Genomic DNA, 14,043 nt, shown 5'->3' on the forward strand with positions numbered 1-14,043 from the left:
TTTCACCTTTACAGTCCATTCATCCAACCCATACTTCCTCAGCTTGCTTGCAACAATGTTGTAGAAGACAGTATCAAAAGCCTTGCTAAAGTCAAAGGTAAATTATGTCCACTGCTTTCTCCACATCCACAGATCCTGGGGTTAATAAATGACCAAGACAATTTCTAGCCCAAGTTAAAGTATCTGCTTTGGTTTCTAAGCCATTCTGTCAACTGGGGATGGGTGGAGTCCATCACACTCTCTACTAAATCCCTCTGGGCCACAGGTTTCTTCTTCCCACTCTAATACAAACCTTCTACTACATAGGAGTAAAAGGAAAGGCAGGTGGATTAGCTAGATCTTTCCATGCTGGGAGGGGGGATCCTCTGCTGCCCTCTTAGTTCAACATTAAGGTTAGATGATTCAGACCTCCAAAGGAAAATACATCACTGCATATCAGAGATTACCATGCCAATTCTGGGCAGTGCTTGATTTTAAATGCTAATTTACTTCTCTTCATGTGGAATCCTAGAAAATAAACAATTTATTTTAAACTCTCACCACAGAATTATTTTGGGATCTGGCTCAATTTGGGATTTTAACTATTTTTTTCCATTGTATAGTTGTTCCACCCACTCTGTTTCTCTAGTTTCCCTCGGAAAATGCCATATTGAATGACAGCATATGCCTCCCAAAAGTGAACTTGTAATGATGTAGCCTTGCCATTGCCTTTATTTTCTGCCTTCCCCCTCCCTCCCCCAACTCTCACCCATCAAAAAAAATAATTAGGTTACATTGGCACATGTTTGACAAGACCACATGGCTTTATATTTATGATCACATTGTCTTCTCTGTACATACTGAATAAAATATTAATTTTATCACTCTCCTGCTAAAATTAAATTTACTAGTGTGTAAATCCCACATCTCTTTTTTTACCTCTTCCTAAAGCTAGTAATTGAGCATTTTCCACTCCTCTGGGGCCATCATTCTCTAGAAGTTCTCAAAAATAATGATTATGGTTCCATATGACCCTGGCAATTCTGTTAGCACTTTAGAGTGAATTTCACTGAGGTGTCTCTTGCCTCTTGTCCTGTCTCACTTGGGAACCATGTAAAATATTTTTTCATTCATAATAACTTTGAGACGTTCAGGAAGAAAATACTGTACCCCCCAAGCTAGGTAAATTCTTCAGGAACAGGAAATTTTCTCTCCCACAAAGAATCATTTGAATACTGAATGTAAGAAATGGGTGTAATGGACAATATCTAGACGTCTTACTAAATGGTACGTAGATATACTCAGATAAACATACAGTGTGACAAGCTATACATGAGATTGCTTGAGAATGCAAAATTACAGGTAGTCAATTTGCATCTGAAAAAGTGTAGGCACAGTATGATCAAAAAGAAATCAAGCTCTACATACCCTCTGATAGTATTGAAAGGAAGAAAACAAAAGGTTGGCCAACAACTGCATGTGGTGGGTGACAGGAGCTACACGTATTGTATATTGTTATATTTTTATTACCAGTCAGCTCACTGGAGATCTCACCATCCTTGGTAGCCTAAAACTGTCAGACAGACATTGGTATGTAAATTCCTTTCTACTGGCTGAAAAAGAGCACAATTGTTAGTGTTTGAGGTTTTTGGGAGCCAGAAAAAAATTGAGCAGATGTTGATTAAAAGCAAGAGCAGTCCAGACATATAATTTTACCCATAAATTAACTGCACATGTGCAAATTCTTTTTCTTTTCTTGATTATTCCTTATCAGACAAAGATTCAGTATATGAAAAAGTGACTCACCTTTAGCTGAGGAAAGCTTATCTTGGCTCCTACCAGGTTGTCCAGTGAACCACAGCTTCTGTTAAAATAACGCATTCTGGTTTTAGGCTTTCTGGAACTCTGTGTATATGCAAGTCTCCTTCATAGATTGAACAAAGAGCTTATCACACTTAGAGGTCAACAAACTGTATATAGCACCCTATTTTCTGACGTCTGCCTCATTGACTGTCTGCAAATTATTCAGGTACAGGGCACCATTTCCTCAAATGGATTATTTGTTTGCATTTGTGGGGTGGGGAGGGGGGGAGGAGTTGTATTTTTTTTAACACAAACATATTGCAGACTTGTGGTAAGAGGAGCATGCTATGACCAGATGGGAGGCCACAGCTGTTATATTAAGTGTCAGAGATCTCAGAGAGTACCACAGAGCATATGAGTTTTGTAAGGATGCCTGGATATCCATGGGATTTCCCACATAGATCTTAGACAGTTTAGCCCTAGCCCACATAGGTATAATGGAGTGGAAAACCTGTGTCAAAGGTTATGCATTTTCCAGCTAATGTTTTCTCTGTTTTCGTATGCAGATACAGCTGATGCCTGCAAACCATGAAGTTGAATGTCCAAGTGCCTTGAACCTTTGAGAAGTGCAGAGATCCAGAATTACAGTATGTAACAGATCACATTATGACTTTCATAAAATGTTTTTACTTTGTTTTATATGTGCATGTGCTCCACACTCCCATTGTACGTACAATATGTCGTGGACCTACTGTCTGACCCGGGGCATTCTCAGAATTCTGCCCCGGTGCCCTGCAATGGAAGACAAGGATTCAGCACAGCAATGACTGTGAGGCTGACAGGGCAGCAAGGGCAATATGGCGGGGGGGAAGGGGGAAGCATTAATGATGCTTAGAGGTATGATATTGTGCATGTATGGATTTTATTTTTAGTTCTCCAAGCCCTTGCTCCACAAAAACATCTTAATTACTATTCTTCAGCTGTTAAATGAAGCACAAATGCTCTCTCTTTGCAGAGGGCCAATAATTTAATGGGGTTTCATGTACAGTGGTATATTATAGAAATAAAAACATGGGAATTATTATTATTTTAGAAGAACAGCTATGTCAGAGCTATTGACAGTGGCTCCATGCCACAGGGGCCTTCCCAGTGTCACCTTAATGGTTTCAGTTTATACAGCAAACTAGCTGTGGCCCTTGTGCTTTCAGTTTCAACACATGCTATGCCTCCCTCCCTTCTCCCCCTCTGCCCCAAACCTCCCCCCTCCCCCCCCCCCCGCCAACACACACACCCCTATTGCTCAAGTGACTAAGAAAGATGTAAATTCTAATCTACAAAATGTACCCTCTTCTCACTGGATCAGGGAATAAAATTAGAATGTGTCTAAGACTATAATGTCCTCTAGTGAGGGAAATGCCATCCCTCCCACCGCTGTCCCCCCAACTATAGTGTTGTTTGTACTGCAACATTGTGAGGAAAAGGAAAGCCTCAGTGGTTGCTGATGGAAGGAGTCCCTAGAAGGTCCCATTTAATCACAGAATCAATCATAGAATTATAGGTCAGAGGTCATCTAGTCCAAACTGCTACCAGAGACAGAACCATCCCTATCCATACCATCCTGTACAAATCCACTGTCCAACCTCTTAGTAAAATTTCCCAGGCAACACAGACACAACCAAAAAACATAAAACCCTAAGCTGCTACAGGTAAAGCTGGGGGACAACAGCAGTCAATGTCCTGCTGCTTATCGACAAGGGTTTGTTAAAAATACACTCAAGATATCCAAGGAAGAGAGCCATGCTCTATGCTCCAGAGGAAGGAAAAGTCCTCCACTGTCTCTACCAATCTACCACAGGGTAAAATTCCTTCCCAGCTTCTGAGACCAGGCCTAACGGGTAGAAATTGGTACATTTTATTTATATAGTGCTCCAGGAATCAATTAAGAAAAATAGACACAGGTATGACAAACAAGGGCAACGTGTGTTGCCTCTGCTCTCCTCTGACAGATCCTGCAAGATCGTGCAGCAATGTTACCCACTGCAGTAGATGCTGATAACCAAGAAAGACTGAGACCCCCACTTTGTATGATAGTTTTGCAAAATCTTCATGGCTATGTCAAGGCAGGCAAGTTGATTTGGTTACAATTTTGGTAATAAAAAATGGAACTGTAAATCTGACAAAATGTGTTTGTTAGCTGCATTACTCCCATTTACTTTAATGTACCCAAAAGTCCAGTTACCTGTTAAGGTAAAATAACAATTTTGGCAAACTAAGTAAGTGGATAAGCTCCTATCATGTCATTTAACATTTTACATAGACAAAGGCCTGCTCACTGCAACGATTTAACTCAAATTGTACCAGGTTTCCCATTTTGCTTCTACATGCCAGGAAATATTGGCTCTGTACTATTTTTTCATCTCTGTTTATGAAATAAAACCATAAAGAAATATCAGCTCAATCTCCCAAGAATTTCTATTCACCCATAGAAGAAAAAGGGAAATGGGAGAGTAAACAGGGCTCCACTTCTTGTACTTATACCGACAAAGACACATTTTCAAAGAGCTGCATGTGATAGATACATTTGAAAATAGAAGCTGAGGACCTGGCAAGATAAAATTGGATTTGTACACACTCCTATAATTCAGAGCCTAAAATCTATTGTCAGTCTCAATAAAAACATGTGAGTAAAACTGGAAATGTAGCTCTGACAAACTTGCAAATACATTTTAATTGAATTACGCATATGACTTTGTGCCCAATCTTTACAGGACAAATTCTCTCATTTTTCTTGTGTTGACTACTATGGAGTTATACTAGTGACAAGTCTGGCCAATAATGAGTTTTACACACACAGAGCACCCGAACATTTTAGTTTTAAATCAATGGTGTTCCATCTCCAGCCAGCAGAGCCATGTTATCCAGCCTGTGGTTTCCAGAGACATGGCAATTAATACTACCACTGCTCCCCCCCCCGCCAAATAACTGCACCCATGAGGAGCACTGCAGGCTAGATGATACGGCCCCATGCACCAGATCACACTGGCACAAATAGCTGCTCTGCAGCTAGATCCAGCATGTCAGGCCAGGTTGATGTGCCAAGTCACACCCACAGACCAACCCTGCACCCCAGCCCTGCACTGGATCCAACCCCTGGACCAGCCTCATGCCCATGCCACCCTGGCCTGCGGTGCCAGGAGGTTGAGTACCACGGTTCTAAATGATTTGTTTCAGATGAAGAGAAATTGCAAATCTAACATCTGAATGGAAAAGCACAGTATGGCTATCTTGTAAAACACTGTTTCATCTGTGGCTCACAAAAGGACCATTGCTCCTACAGACAGGCAGGCTCCTCCAATATTTAGCAGTTCAGTATAAAGAAAACAAAATCACATCAGTTACACAGCTATATCCACCACAACCCAATCAGTGTAGTTGCATGTGCTAGGAATTACGATACACCTCTACATAAAAACATGCAGTCATCTTTTGATCTCTGCTTCTCACAAATAAAATCACAGATGGATATATTTAATTTTGAAATAACATGGAAGCAGTTCTCTTGAAAATACCTCTCTCGTTTTAGGACATTTTTCTAGATTTAAAAGGAAAACAAAACAAAGAACCAAACCACTCCTCTACCCCAGCAGGGTTTTGTCCAGAGCATAAACCCCACCAACTATGCCTCTGGGTACAGGTTTTTTTAATGAAAAACAAAGTAGGATGGTGTAGTACAGTATAAATTGTAACTAATAAGCCAAGTAATGAATACCTCTTTATCTCTGTTTGATCAATGAATAATATACTCAGTGTTGGCAACTCTTGCAATTTTATCATGCATCTCATTTTATGTGGTATTTTTCTTAAGCCTCAGCTTGTAGTTCTTGTGATAACTTGAAACTCTCAGTGTCCAAGAAAAGGGAGTTCCTGGCCTTCATGGATCATGAGAAAAGCTATAAAAATTGTTAGCAAGGGCACACTTACTACTCAGAAACTGGAAGGAGCCAAAATAAAGAATAAACAGAATCCCCATTATTTTTTTGCATCTTAAAATGTTTTAAGCCAATCTCATGATTTTGGGGACCTGGCTCAAGGTTTCTGAAATGCTTTGACTTGGCACTTATTCACACATAAACTAGGCAACTGAGGTATCTAAATGACGACATAAAAATGGCTGCCAAGTATCTGTGCTTCTACTTGCAGGCAGGTGCACTCCCAGCACAGAACAGAGTGCTGCTGGGTGCACGCTCCCTGCTGAGTATCAGCTGAAGATGGCATGGGGAGGGGGGGGGTTCAGAGGAGATGATGATCTGCAACTGCAAGGAGGTGGAATAGGGGCCCATAAACACAACTTCATCCACTGAAGAATGGACCTACTGCTTTGAATAGGAAATGCCACACCTTTATTTCTCCCTATAACACCTAACACACATTCCCAGGAACAGAACTAACTCAATTCCATTGTCCAAGTACTAAGCTGGGGATTTGGTCCTTATTTCGTACCTTTTCTCCCTTTTCTTTTACTGCTTATTTCAGAAAAGCTCACTCCAGCCACATCCTCTGCAGGTGCTTGTACTGCACATGCTTAGAGCCAACCCTGAATCTGAGACTTATTGGTGGAACTGAGCTGTGTAAAGCCCAGGTCGGAATAAACAGAGGACTCTGCAGGTCAGGAGTTGTACTGTGCAGGGTGAATTGATAATACAGTGCCTGAACAAACTGTGCCTGACTTTAGGCCTCTGTCCCTTTGATTCACAGATAGTAAATCCATCCATGACACTTTAAAAGATATGAACAAAACAAAAATGCAAGATATGCATGAATGCAATTCAACAGATGGCTTTAAGTAAAAAAATAGTAAGCCAATTCCTTCATACATCATGCCTGCATATTTAAGTGTAGAATGTCTTCAGCAGCATAAAAATAACAGTTGCCACATTACCCCAACCCATTGACAGAAAATATCATTCATGACTTTTATGACAGCAGAGCTGGTTCTGCAAACAGGCTAAAGGCTCCTTTGATGGCAATCCAGAATATTTTGGCATTAACAAATGACTTTCCCTAATTTGCTGTTCTCTCCAAACTAGGAAGGGAAGCGAGAAAATTGATAGCACTCTCTGAAGGGAAGTTCTGTGGCTATTGTCAGACTTGCACAGTTAGAAACAGTTTTAGGCCACACTTCTTCTCTACATCGAGTATAAAGCGTATGAAAAACAGCCAGTCTGATTTGTTAACATTTGACACTGTTTGCACATGTCTAAATTGCAATGCAGTTGTGCATGGTAAGAGAGAAACAATCCCTCCTTTTTAAACACCAGTACAGCCAATGCTGTAAGCATGTTCCACTAATGGACTGAATTTCAGAAATAAAGGATTACTTAGTAGATCTCTCTGCATGTCATCTTCCCAACATCATCACAATCTATCCACTTGGTCTGATGGAGGGATATTGTTCCAGAAAGTATGTTTTTCAGTGGAAAAGAAAATCAGTTCTTCTGAGAAAACACGTATTAAGATCAGATAGCCAAAACAACCACACCCTGTAGGAGGTAAACCTTGTCCATCCCAGAATCTGGTCAGTTAGAAAAGAAAAATCTAGTCATAAATCTTTTGACCCCTAATCTTAGCTTTGCTAGCAGGAACTCAGCCACCTATGCTGATTTGCATTAAAAATAATTGTATTGACAATGCACTGCAGAGTTTTTGTCATGGATCATAAATGGCAAGTGCAGCAAAATCTTATGTTAGTCTCTCTCCATGCCACTTATATATCAGTTGTGCTCAGTACACAGCATAGAAATGAGCCCTTTACCATATAAAGACATGGAGCCCTTGTAGTTCATGAATCATTGCTTTGGAGCAAGCCTCTGCACAATGATAGACAAGTGGAAGATTTCTGCATATCATGGAGCAAAAGTCTGTATAAACAATATGCAACCTCAAACACAATGATTTTGTAGGTAAAAAGGAGGAATAGCTTGCAGGCGCAGATCCCTTCAACCCTTCCCACTGCACAGGGCTATGGCACTAATAATGTGGCTGCTTTTAAAAGCATTGTTACACTGATATTTGCTCTGGAACAGCAGAAGCACTGCCACCAATATTTACTGAGAACATGGTGGTTCTCTTTAAAATACTCAAGATCCAAATCAGTTCTCTCTAAGTCTCCACCCATGCTGTTGACTCAATGAATATTTTCATTGATGCAAGTCACATTTTCCATAGGCTTATAAGTGGTGTTTTCCTAAAACGGTTAAGTGTCTGCATTACCTTTCTTAGTTCTGTGAACAAACAACTGTCAAGAAAAACAACATTTCAAAACCAACCATTTCTACAAGTGTGAGTCCTGCACGTAACCCGGGTGGTCTGCAGAAAGGTACCCCCTCTCAAAGGAATGTCAGCGGGTGCAGGTATGCTATGGGAAGCATGGCTGCCTAACTGTATGCAGCTCACTTCCTTTTCCTACAGAGCAGACAGCCAGGACACTCAGTGAATCTTAACTATATACAGGTTTAATATTATAAAATAATATGTAACTTATAATCACAAACTTACATGCATATATATGTACATATATATAATTTACAGATATGAATTTACCTGAACAAAACTCTAATTAACCCCGACCTCAAGCAAAGCCCTAGCTCCCTGTGGCCTTCGGGTTAGACTGTAGCCCTTTCCCCTCATTCAGAGCCCTCCAGGCCTGAGGGGGAAGGGGCGCTCAGTAATAAAAACAGAGGTTAGCTAACGGACCAAAAACAAAAACAGCTAGCAGTGATAGGACAATAATGCAACATTCACAAAAAGTTTACCTCAAATACAACATATATATACCCAATGTTAACTGATATAAACTAATGACACAAATACCTAACAATGTTAGGGCTACACACACACACACACACACACACACACACACACACACACACACACTGTTACACCACATAAGACACCTATGGATCAATTAATCAATACAATAAATACTAATACAAGACAGCTTAAAACCCTCTTCTAATACAATAATAAAGACTCAGGGCTACAAAAAAAATCCCAGTAACATAGAAAAAACAAACAGGACCCAACAGTGGCACAGCAGCTGTGCCCAAGGAAAAAATGTCAACCCAGGAAGGGGACTCCATCCCCAAACAGGACATCCTTACCCTCGCTGGGCATACTTAGCTGGCAGGGCTCTTAACCTGGGAACCCCCTTAACAGACAAAATCCCTGGATCCCTTGCTATATCCCAGGGTGAATTGTCCCCTCCCGTAAGGGGCTTCCCCTCAGCCGCTCATAGTGTGGAGAGGCCTCCTCCCCTGTGGGACTCCCCTTCCCTGGGTGACTCATGACTCCCACACTTGATGGGATGTCTCGTCTACAGCAGCATAATGTAAAACCAAGGCGTCCCCCCACTCCCCAGGGTGGTCGACCCATGCCGCCACTGCAGGAAGGCCCGAGTTACCTCATGCGGCTCCCTAGCCTGTCAGCAACTCTCCACCCCATGCACCACCCTGTGTTCCGAAGGGGCACCTGTGTATGCAGGTGATGGTAGGGAGAAAGGGACTAAAACTACCTCAGGTAGCCCTTGGAGTCTCATCCATTCTATGGCCCTGTGCACTGATCCATGCACCAGTGGCCATTCTCCTGCCTCATGCAGAGTTGAAGACCCACGCTGTCTCACGCAGTGGCTGTGGTTCCTCCGCTCTACGGCCTTGTGCACTGCTCTGTGCACCAATGGCCCTGCTCCTGCCTCATGCAGGGTTTGGAGACCCACGCTGCCTCGTGCAGCTGCTGGGGTCCCGTCCTCTCCTGGACCCTCCATGCACTGACCTATGCACCATCGCCATGGCTAGCTCCACGACAGGGCAGAGATGCAGCCACCTACCACTCCCCGTTTGGCAATGGCATCTTCAGAGTGCTTCTGGGGCAACTGCTCTGCCCTGCTGGTCAGCTCAACCAGCTGTTCTCAGCCCTTCTTCACCATCCCTCGTCAAAGCTGCCCATATGCTGGGCACGCTGCCTTTTTATTCCTTCAGAAGGCTCTGCCCCCAGATAGGGAGCGGATCAATAGGAAAGCCTGATGGGTTAGTTCCTCCTCAGGTCCTCCTCTTCACCTTGCCCCTAGGTCGGGGTGATGCAAGCCTCTCTCCTTCCCTTTCCTGATTGGTGGGGGAAGGGAAATGCCCTCACCAATCACTCTGAGCCTTCTGGCTCAAACTGGTGAGCCGGGCTGCTACCAGCAAGCCTGCCACATGCGTATACACCAATTCCAAGAAAGAGAAAGACACAGGATGGGGAGTATGCAGGATAATGTAAACTCCAGGATGTTATTTGAGGACCACCTTCACATAGGTCAATCTGGCACGACCAGGCCAGACTCCCATCTCCAGTCTTTTTACCATCCTAGAGAAGAGACATTTTTTTTTTTAATTATTTATGCATGGCCCAAGCCCTTAAAGTACACTGGAAAACTCTTGTTAATCAAGATCTCATACTGGTGTCAAAAAAACGTATCTTCCTAGTACCTTTCTTACTAGAAATAAAGATCCAGAAACCCACATCTGGTCTTTGGGCACTAAAGTGTTGTTTAGTGCAAAGCACATTTTGTGCATCTGACAACACACAAATCATGGACCAGATTGTTCTGGACACAGCTCTGTATTAACCATAACTTTTCTTAGTCCCCATTCATTTTAAAGTTTCACAAATAATATTCTCAATGGTGTTTTGGTTTTTTCCATATCTGGGTGACCTCTATAAGCAAAGACACTCAGGGCACATCTGTGCATGAATTTAAGACATCTTAAATTTAATGTGCATTAAACTAATGCAGATTAAGTGGGTTTTGGCAGGTGCCGACACAGTGTGGGACTTGGGAATAACTTTAGTCCCAAATTGCTTCAGCCCTGCTATGTGCCCCTATTGCCACCAGGAGAAGCTCCAGCTTCCGGACACATAGCTGCCATCACTTGGCAGCCATGCTGAAGCCAGAGCCAGCTGCCAGCATTTTGCAACCATCTTGGAAATACACCCCCACCCTTTGATCCCTGGCCAGTCCCTTCCCTGCCCAGGAGCTGTGTGCCCAGTACAGGGGCAATACACAGCAGCTCCTTACTTGCTCACCCTGCCTCCATGGGAAAGGGGCTGCCTCTGCCCCTGCCAGCAATGCCTAGCTCCCTGTTGCCCCAACCTGGTCCCTGCCAGAGACGACCAGCAGCCTGTGCTCCTGCTGACCATGGTGCTGGCCCCAGCAGCCCCGCCCCCCCTGCCCAGGACCCAGGAGAACCGGGCACACACTAGCAGGGACCAGGGCACTGGATGCAAGAGGCCCTGCCTGACCTCCTCTTCCTGCACTCCTGCTCCACCCCTCCTTCCCTGCTGCCTATACCCCACTATCCCCTGCCCACCCTCAGCACCAATCTCAGGACATTCACATGCTTGAAACAAAAGAACCTTATTACCCTCACAACACCCACCCTCATTCCTCCCCCTCCCCACCTCAACAAACAGTACTCCCTCCACCACCCTCCCCACCCACCCACAATAAAAATCTCCCTTACAAGTGGCAAGCTATATAGAGAGCAGCCCAGGCATGGGGAAAGAGAAATGACCAGCCAGGAGCCCTGGGGCTGGGCTCCAGTCAGCTCCCTTGTGGCTGGGCAGACCCAGGACTAAATTCCCTGTGTTAATGTAGAGTAGTACATCTTCACATACATTAATCCACATTAATTAGTCCCTCTAAAATTTGATACTTGGTTTGGGCTGGTATCAAATTTAGGCTTACATAACCTAAAATCACCATTTTTAAGCTGCCTTAAGGGTGCACACATGTAGACCCGCACCCCTAAGGCAGCTTGAAATGGGATAATCTTTATTAAATGACCATGTGTAGAAATGCCTTTAGGTCCCCAACTGGACATTCCTTCATAGAGAGAATGCAATATATCTGGGGAATGTTAGAGCTAGTCAAAACACAGGATGCATGCTTCACAAAGGTAACAAGAAAATTTGTCTCACATTTGTAGAAATTCTTTATTTTGATGAAGAATGTCACTGAATTTGTGGATTAGGATATTTTGCAACTAGCTTTAGAAACTTTATGTAGGGCATGGACTTGTTCTACCAACAGAACAGCCATCAACTGGAAGCAAGAGATCTCAGCTTCATTCCCAGCTCCAGCACTAGTCTACTGTGTAAACTTGAACAAATCTTTTCCTCTCTCTCTCGCATTTTTTCTGTCTTGTGTATAAAACTGTAAACTCTTTGGGTCAGACACTGTCTCTCGCTATGTAGATGTGTAGCATCTGTTTCAATAGGACCCTGATCTCAGTTGCGGCATCCAAGTGCTACTATAAAGAAATAAATAATAATAATACTGATAGCAAATCACATGGTAGACACTTTCAGTCAGCAGCCCAAGGGGCTGTTTCATTTTGTCATTTAACTGCATACTTCAAATGTTATTTAACTTTATCATTCAAATGCCTACTTTTAGTCTCAATCATCCGGGTCTCCTGGAGCAATTACTGCACTGTACACAGCTGATAATGCTGAAAAGTAAAAGTCAAATTACATTTTTTAATCAAGCGATAAGTAAAAATGTATTTTATTTACACTCACCAGCATAATTCTCTTCCATGTTGTAAATATCCATCTGTCTACATGGAAAGGTAAGCGTGTTTTCTCTTCTAGGTTGGCGGATCTCCTCCGGCGGGCTTTAAACTAGGCTTGTAGGGGGAAGGGGAAGATGTGGGCAGAGGAAGCCTCAGACAAGCAAGCCAAGCATCGCCTGCAGGAGCAGCCCAGCCTAAACCAATGACAAGAGAAACAGGTAATCAGGTAAGTGACATGAGCCTGGGTACCACTAGGATTAGGGGGGTGGTCCATTCATCCTCAGGAGGCCTCAAATGCCTCTATACTAATGCCTGCAGCATGGGGAACAAGCAGAAGGAACTAGTCCTCCTGCTAGCCAGCACCAACCCAGACATAGTGGGGCTCACTGCAATGTGGTGGGACCCAACGCATGACTGGGCAGTGAATATCAAGGGCTACAGGCTCTCCAGGAAAGATAGGAAAGATAGGACAGGTAGGAATGGTGGGGGTGTGGCGCTATATGTCAAGGAGCAACACACATCCACAATGTGTATCACTGGGCAGAGGAGGAGCAAACAGAAGTGCTCTGGGTTAAAGTACAAGGGGGTCAGGGAGAAAGGGACTTAACGGTGGGGGTCTACTACAGACCACCCAACCAAGGGGAAGATCGAGACCAGGAATTCTTAAATCAGCTCACGGAGATAGTTAGGTCCAAGGATGTAGCTGTCATGGGTGACCTAAACTCACCAGACATCTGCTGGGAGGAGCAGACAGCCAGGTCTGACCGCTCACGCAGGTTCTTAACTGACATACAGGACCTTCATCTAACCCAGAAGGTACACAGCCCCACCAGGGGGAATGCCTTGTTGGATTTGGTCCTGGCCACGGGCAACGAGCTGGTATGGGGTCTGCGGGTGCTCGACCCCCTAGGCAATAGCGATCATCGTCTGCTGGAATTCACCATCCAGCGCAAGGTGGTGAAAGCCTCCAGCAAGGCAGCAGCCCTTGATTTCAGGAGGGCGGACTTTAATGAGGTAAGAAGACTAGTGGGGGAAGCACTGAGGTCCCAGAGCTGGAGGGAGTTGAGTGTCCAGGAGGAGTGGTCGCTCCTTAAGGAGACGATCCTCCAAGCTCAAAGGGAAGTAATCCCTACACGAATCAAAGGGGGCAAGAGGGCACAAAAGCCCCCATGGCTCACCAAAAGCATCTGGGAATGTCTCCAAACAAAAAAGGAGGTGTACGCCCGTTGGAAGGGAGGGGCCATCACAAGAGAGGACTATACCTCGGTAGCTCAGGAATGTAGGGGGGTGGTCAGGAAGGCCAAGGCGGAAATGGAGCTGGGACTAGCGACCCAGATCAAGGACAAGAAGTCCTTTTTCAAATACATAGGGGGGCAAAAGAAGGTGCCAGGTAACATGGGGCCTCTACAGGACACACTAGGAAATCTGGTCATCTCACCTGATGGTAAAGCTGACATATTCAACAATTTCTTTGCCTGCGTATTTCTGAGGAAGGACCCAGATATCTCCCCCACTGCCCCCCCCCCGAGGGCCCTGTGGGTGACACACCCAGGCCTAGGGTTCATGAGGACCTTGTCAGGGAACTTCTGGGAGGACTAGATTGTGCGGGCGGGGTCAGGCCCCGGGCCCTTTTCGTCGCTCTGCACGCAGG

At 44.2% G+C, this 14,043-nt stretch overlaps 1 long non-coding RNA gene across 1 annotated transcript; it reads right to left on the bottom strand.

Moving 5' to 3' along the window:
• Window positions 1–774: 774 nt before the first annotated feature.
• LOC132251178 (uncharacterized) lies at window positions 775–12,493 on the bottom strand. Its single transcript, XR_009463055.1, has 3 exons — window positions 12,400–12,493; window positions 1,786–1,843; window positions 775–1,592 (listed from the first exon to the last, which is right to left on the bottom strand). It is a non-coding gene; the product is annotated as an uncharacterized LOC132251178 (long non-coding RNA).
• Between the last annotated feature and the right edge of the window lie 1,550 nt (window positions 12,494–14,043).

This window comes from Alligator mississippiensis, chromosome 6, assembly GCF_030867095.1.
Source record: "Alligator mississippiensis isolate rAllMis1 chromosome 6, rAllMis1, whole genome shotgun sequence".
NCBI classification, from domain to species: domain Eukaryota; kingdom Metazoa; phylum Chordata; order Crocodylia; family Alligatoridae; genus Alligator; species Alligator mississippiensis.